Source organism: Micropterus salmoides, unplaced genomic scaffold, assembly GCF_014851395.1.
Source record: "Micropterus salmoides isolate LMB-PRFRI ecotype aquatic unplaced genomic scaffold, ASM1485139v1 Ms_hic_scaffold_9, whole genome shotgun sequence".
In the NCBI taxonomy this organism is placed as follows: Eukaryota; Metazoa; Chordata; class Actinopteri; order Centrarchiformes; family Centrarchidae; genus Micropterus; species Micropterus salmoides.
In genome coordinates, this window is record NW_024044681.1 from 33,195,503 (window position 1) to 33,203,453 (window position 7,951).

Sequence of the window (7,951 nt, forward strand, 5' to 3'; positions counted from 1 at the left end):
CATGTAAGCAATTTTCACAGCAATTCATCTTCTAATAAAATATTTGAAATTACAAGCTGTTACATGGATGTTATAAGTATTAGGTCACCACAGTGTGTGTATGTATTGTCCTTAAAGCATAAAGGACTTCCTCCATGCACTACAGTGTCCCCTAAAACACATACAAGACTGTGCTCCATGAGCATGTTTTTCTTATTGATGACACACACACATACATATATATGTATGTATATATATATATATATATTAATAATAACGTTTTTAATTTTAAATTAAACTTAAAAAGGAAAGTTTTCAATTAAATTTTTTATTTCATGAAAATATCCACAAAAAACAACTGTTGTAGTTACACTGCTACTACATTTTTCCGGTTGCGCACCCCTTAGAGGCAGCTCACGCACCCATGATATTTATTCATTTAGTTGACACCTTTATCCAAATCAACTTATAATTATATAATACATGTCAGAGGTCACACACCTCTCTCACATCAGAGGCATAGTCTTATCCATTGCGCCACTGCTACATTTGGGAACCACTGAACTAGAGGACAAATGAGAAGGCACTTTAGCATGATATACTTAACTATAAGCATGAAATTCAATAATGGCAAAAACAGTGCACTCACTAGACATTGATATGATCAATAATAATGTTATAGTAATGGACTTGTACTAATCAGAGGCATTTAACTTTTTACTAAATATCCGATTTCCAGGATGACTGAAAAGTCTCATAATATTTAGAATAATAGAAATATGTAAATGTACTATTTGAACACTGTTAGTGTCCATTCATTCAGAGTGGCTACATAAACATCTTAGCTAGTAAACTGGCCTAGAAGTAAGTGCAGCGCAAGAAGTAGCTGTTCCTCAGCGCACAATACAACCTCCCTGTCCTCAGGCTGTACTTAAACATGTAGGGTCCACTGTAGATGTAAGCAAAAGCTGCAGAACAGAGACTCAATGTTAGTTCCTGTGCTAGTTAAAGGAAAAGTTCAGAATTTTGGGTAATACACTCATACTTGCCAGATTAAATGAGAAGATCAATACACCCTCATATCTGTCTGTTTAATATGAAGTTGGAGCCAGTTTAGCTTAGCATTAACTACTACGGAGTAAAAAAATATTTCTAGTCATTTCATCCCCAAAATATGTGAAAATACGGCCCAGGCTTAAAAATACCAAAATTACCCTTTAAAGGTTCAGTTTGTAAGTTTTAGTGGCATCTAGTGGTGAGGGTTGCGAATTTTAACCAACGTTCCACTCATCGCTCATCCCTCCCTTTGCTAGTGCACAGAAGCTACGGTGGCCGACACACTCTTGTGCAAATAATACAGCACATGTGGTCCTCTATCTGTTCAAATTTCACATCTATTCTTACCAGACAACAACTACTACTACTACTTCTTTCTGCAAATAGGTATTACTTTTCTCTATTATTTTATTCTTATATAACTTGCATTTGCTTATTCCACATTTATATATTTCTACATTTATTCATGTCAATTGTATGTTTGTCTACGTGTAGCACCTTATCACTAAAACAAATTCCTTGTATGTGTAAAACGCTAATTGACAATAAAGCTCCTTCTGATTCTGTGTCTTCTACTACACTGTAAAAATTATCTAGATGGTTCAACTTAAAAACTTAAGTTCAATTGCTGCTTTAAAAAATGTGAGTAAACTCAACTTTAAGAAAAGCTTTGTTTTAACTCATAAATTTAAGTTCATAAAGTGGATATAACTACAGTGTTCTAGTTGTCCCAATGTTAGTTAAATGAACAAGTTTGAGTTATTTTAACTCATAGTTTCAAGTTAAAGCAACTTAACCAAATTAATACAACTTTCCATTTCAAGTTAAGTTAAGTCCAAATTTGTTTCAGTTTACATCTATAAAGGGCCTTGAAGACAGACCACAACAACAGCACCACTCTGCTATTATCTTCAATGATTTGTGACGGGGCAGGTTAGCTTGCTGGTGCACCTGTGCACGCCGCAGTCAAAGTTCAAAATAGCAGCAGATGTCACCTCCTTTCTGAAAGGGCCTTAAGGCCGTTGTCTGGAACCCTTTCCACCGGTGGCACTAGTCTTGTTTACCACAGAAGTGTCTATATTTTGGTTGGAATTTGAAATATGACTGCAGTGTATAATTAGCAGGGGTGAGCAAGAACACCAAATCTTCTGTATCTGTACTCAGAATTGGCGGGGCTTAATCTATAAGTGTACTATTAACTGGAAGTTATTTAAGCCTGAAATTTCTATCAGAACTTGCTATATTTATTAGAAAACCATTTACAGAACAGCCTCAGAATTGAGCTTCAGAGAATAGTAATTGATTTTTTTAAATTCAAGACACATTTTACTCTGATGATACTCATAGAAAGTATCTGTACCAGATACTCGTTTTAACCGAGTACTTGATAAACCCTAATAATTAGTTGATTATGTATATATTTTTCTCAAACTCAAAAGACGCAGCACCTAGGCAATCCTCATACTCTCGCCTTTTTTTTCAACTGATAACTTACATACGTAAGTAAAAGTGTCAAATAGTCAACACAATGAATTAATGCAAGTTTAACGTTCTAAAACTCATACAGTTGAGTTCAAAATACTAAACTTGTCAGAGCTATTTCAGTTAAAAAGAAGAAGTAAGTTGACATGATTAAATGGGTCTATGATTCTTTTCAGTGTACTTCTTCTAAGTAAGTATTGAACATAGAGACGAAACATGCTCTATAGCAGAGGTCACTAATAGGCGGACCGCGGTCCCAGCCGCCGTCCTCTCCGGACCGCCGACCTACAGCCCATTTATTATTGAGACTTACTACCTCGTGACGGAGCGTTTCTATTTTAACCCGCGCAGCTTTTCTAGCATTTACTGTACTGGTTTAGAGGACCAGGAAACTCACAGACCAATCGCATGTGCTCCAATCGTCTCATGTGACGCTGCTCAGCCAATCAAGTCTGTGCATACCGATGCTTGCGAGTCGAGTCCGCGAGATTCACCAGAGACGTTTTGGAAACACACACGAATTGAGGAGACGAAAGATAAAAGAGATTTCACATGACTTTTAATCAAGAATGTACAGATTTTTACATGTACATTCCTCCCACGGGCAGTTCAAAACCAGAATATCTCATAGATCTCCAATATGCTAGCTGGAGCTCACGTTTCTCACTGAACAACAGAAAGTAGGAAAGTGGTAGCTCTGTAAGAGGAAATGAAAGAGAAGAGGAGGCATTAACAGCTGTTCATTTGTTATGATGTGTTGAGTGTTTATTATAAAATTGGTTAAGATGCACTTCATCACTTCAAGCTACACTTTTTATTAAATTTTTTCTAAAAATTAGGCACTTTAATTTAGTTTACTTAAATTTAGAATTTATTATTTGAATAGTTATTATTTATTATCCCTCCAGTTTGATGTGAAATCTGACTGAAATATTATTTGATTTGACAGTCCGTTGTTGACTAAAAACATGTGTTGATACAACTATAGGTTTTAGTACTGAATGATAACGCAAGTTCGTCGTTTTGATGTTCCGGACCTTTGCTTCAGGAAATTTTCTCTAACTAGACCTCTAGAAATCTAATTGAATACCCCTGCTCATAGAGCAGTTTGGTCGTTTTGGCTACTGTAAAAACATGGTGGCTCAACATGGCGACCTCCTTGTAAGGGGACCCACGATGTATGTAGCTAGAAATGACTCGTCTAAGGTAATAAAAACATAACAGTTCATTGTATAAGGTCTTCATACACCACTGGAAACATAGTTATGGATATTATGTTGCATTTCTGTCAATAGTTCCCCCTAAATGTTACACACTGGACTTCTAAGGCAGGTCAGCAGGAAAAAGTTAGCCTAACTCTGCCAAATGGTAAGAAAATCTGTCTACTAACACTTTTAAATCTCAGTAATTATCAAACTATCTGCACTTATCCAAGAAACCAGCTGAGGCTCCAAGAAGTTATTGCACCCAGCCAAGAAAGAGTCCAGTGCTCGTTTTTACACTGCACTGATTAAACATGTGAAACGTAACGTGATAATTAGTGATCTTTACAGTTTCGCCAAATTTGTTAACTTTGGATAGAGTCAGGATAACTGCTAGCTGTTTCCAATCTGTTTTATGCTAAGCCAAGGGTCTCCTACTGCAGCTTCATGTTAAATGGTCATAAGAGTAGTATTGATCTCTATTGATGTAACTCTCAGCATTCATCCATTTGTTAGAAAACTGAATATCTCATGTTAGTAGACTTGACTTGACTCACCTCTGTCCTGGAAAGCTGCAGTCACCTTACTGGTCAGGCCAGGGAAGGTCTGATCCAACTGCTTGGGGAATCCCTGGTCCATAGTCCTTTTGACCTCATCATAACTGAAGAAACACAGACAGTAATTAGATACATTCAAGAAGGGGAAAGGTAAAGAACAGCTCATTCTGAGTCTTGCCAGATGCTTCATCATAGAGCACTGCATCGATTTTCTTCACAGTTGCGGGCAGACCAAAACTGCTAAGACTTTTAGGATAGCCAGATACAGGATCAGAGCCACTGAAAGCCCACACTCTCTGATCTGTATAGATATAAAGGAAATACTTTTTAATATGTGCATGTAAAGGTAAATAATGTAGTCTTGAAAATAGTGTCAGATTAGGAGCTTCAGGTAGATACAAGTACAGTACCTTTAAAGAATAAGACACTGTCTGATTGTCGGCTTTCATAAGCAGCGTCGATGTTGATGGGGGCGTTGGGCCAGAAGTTTGTTATGAGACTTTGCTGTGGTGTCACACTCTTGGAGTAGCTACGCCAGAAGAAGCTGAAAACACACAAAAACAATTAGTTCATAAGCGAGGCATGTTTGTTGAGAACATACTTCATGTGGAGTGGCCAAACTCATGGGCAGCCACCATGAAGGGGACGTAGCCTACAGCAGAAACAGGTACAGGTAGAATTGTTCTGGATGAAGACCAATTTTTCATGTCAAAATACACACAATGGAGTTTTGTCTTTAAAATGTTCTCACATGGCAGTGTAGGAAGAAGGACACAGAGTCAAAGTACCAAAACCACAGTTAAGAAAAACTCCAGTACAAATAGAAGTCCTGTATTACGTAAATATACTGAATTAATAATAAAAGCACTACATCAGCAGAAAAACGTCACCTGTGATGGATATTATTATTTATAACATTATTAGATTTAGCATAAATGTGTAAACAGCATTTTATTCTTGTCTCTGTTTGAGGGGGAGCTAGTTTTTACTGCTTTTAACTACTAGATTCAACTACTACTAATTACAGTTATATAGTTTAGTCCAATGGTTTCCAACCATCTGATCTGATGCTTTATCATATTAAGCTGATTCACAAAGATGTATTCATCTCTTGGACTCTTCTCTGATCTTTTTTCTGAAATATAGTTATAGTATATAATTTAAACGAAATTAATTTAAATGAAACCACATCAAACGTTTAGGGGGGAAATGTTTCTTTGGTGAAACTTTCAACAACTCACACACTTCTGAAACATGACAAGAAGCCCTAGCATTTTTGAATAATTGTAAGCCTATCATTTTTAATATAAAATCTAAATCTGAGAAGTTACTCTTAACAACAAGAGTTGTTGTACAACTATAGTTACAACTACAAACAAATTTAGCAGCGGAAAACTACTACATCAAGAACACTCCAGTAAATGTCCAAAGTTACTTTCCACCACTGTCCCACGCAGAGCATAAATAACAAACTCACTATTGTTGGAGCGGAAAGTGAACCTCTCATCTTCATCAAAATGAGCATCTCCTCCAATTCCAGGCCCTGGGCCGAAGGCATGGGCAAGAGTGCGTCCAGGACCATCAAAGGGGTAATAATCACCATGCTCTGTTAGCAAGAACAAATTCACGTCAAGCTTTGCAAACAAAATAGATCTAGAGAACTCAGAACTGGGTTTTAGTAAGACAGCATCTTACTGCTACAGATGATCAGCTTTCCAATGTGATTCAAGACACAGAAAACATATGTAGTTAAAGCTAAGATACTTTATGGGACATCACAGTTTATAACTGGGAAAGACAAGAAAAGTTATTTTGTACTCACGTAGGCGGCCAAAGGAGATCATGATGTCAGCAGTGCCACTGTAGATTCTTGTGAATCTCAGAGGAGTGACTTTGGCCCAAACCTGCAGTGCCTTCTCTATGGAGTCATCGACCTCTGACACTGGCATGTCAGGTGTGTAGTTCTCTATCCTGTAGGACAGAAAAATAGTCAAGAACATTATTTGATAGACTTCCTACAATTACTGTTTCACCCACTTTCTCTCTTCAGATCATTCACCTGTAGGTGAGGCTGTTCTTAGTCCACTTGAGGTTTTCTCCAAAAGTGGAGCAACTGGCATCGATGCCGTCTGGAACGCCACAGCGGGGCTTCTTCATCATCTCTAAGGTATCAGCATCCAGCGTCCAGACGCTTTTATCCAAAGCGACTTACATTTGAGGAACAACATACAAGCATCAACAGAGCATCAACTACAGATCTACAACTGACAATAAAGACTAGTAAGAGCTCACAGTACATATCACATCAATGGGGTAGATACCTAGGGAAGGAAGTAAGAGTTAACAAAAAGTGCAATCAAAACAAAAAATGCAATCAATACAAGATCATTGTAGGGAAGAAGAAGAGCACAGGACGTGTATGTTAGAGGTTAGGAGTTAGAGGTGTTATAAGAGGAAGTGTTCTCGGAAGAGATGAGTTTTCAAGAGCTTCTTGAAGTTAGAGAGGGACGCCCCTGCTCTGATGGCGTGTGGTAGCTTGTTCCACCATTGTGGTGTCACAGATGAGAATAGCTGGGACTGGGATTGCTTTGTGTGAAGGGATGGCAGAGCCAGGCGGCGTTCATTGGAGGAGCGTAGCGGCCGAGAAGGAACGTAAGTTTGTAATATGGAGTTTAGGTAGATGGGTGCAGACCCAGTAGTCACTCTGTATTCAAGCATTAGTGACTTGAATTTGATTCTGGAGGCCATGGGGAGCCAGTGGAGGTCACTGAGTAATCGACATGAGTCCTTTTGGGCTGATCAAAAAACAGACGCGCTGCTGCGTTCTGAACCATTTGTAAGGGTTTCACCGCACAAGGTGGGAGACCTGCTAGGAGGGCATTGCAATAGTCGATGCGAGAGATAACCATGGCCTGTACCAGATTAAGGTTGAATCGGTGTGTACATACGCAAAAACAGTGTCGGACACCGTAGTTTTCACTGGACCCCTGCCAAATCTGACCAGTGATGACACGTATAGCCGCATGTCGTCATTCCGCCGCTGGTTGTCGAGGTGGTGTCCAGCAAACGATGTGGGCTTTGTAGATCATTGGCAGACTTTCTGGGGAAAACCTGGTCTGATTTGGAGAGACGGTATCCATCCCACTTGGGATGGAGCAGCTCTCATTTCTAGAAATCTGGCCAAGTTATTTTAGTGGACTAATCCATGACAACCCAGAGTTGAGACCAGGAGGCAGAGTCGCAGTCTAATAGACTTCTCTGCTATTTCGGCATACATTTCTTGGGTGACATATAATGTCCGGTGCTCACTTTTAAGGCACAATATAACATTATAATTATGACAGTTTCAGTTAAAGGAGACCTATTAAACTGCTTTTCCAGACCTATATTGTAGTTCTGTGAATCCTGTGGCAGCTTTGCATGATTATACTGACTCTTCATGTAGGGCTTCATTTCAGCCAACATATTAACATTGTAGAAAAGTCATAAAATGTGGAAAAGTATAAAAGTCTCCTTTAAGAGCAATGAAACCTCATGAACCTAATAACCACAAACTGATATTTTAATGCAGGCTAATGAAAAATATGCAAAACACATACATAAGAACGTGGAATAAACACATTGGTTTCTGATTGGCATGACCACTAAAATAAAGCACCAGGCTTAACTAAGCCT

General features: G+C 38.5%; 1 pseudogene; it reads right to left on the reverse strand.

Annotated features, from left to right (window-relative positions):
* Positions 1-511: 511 nt before the first annotated feature.
* On the reverse strand, positions 512-6,454 carry LOC119896168 (annotated as a pseudogene).
* Between the last annotated feature and the right edge of the window lie 1,497 nt (positions 6,455-7,951).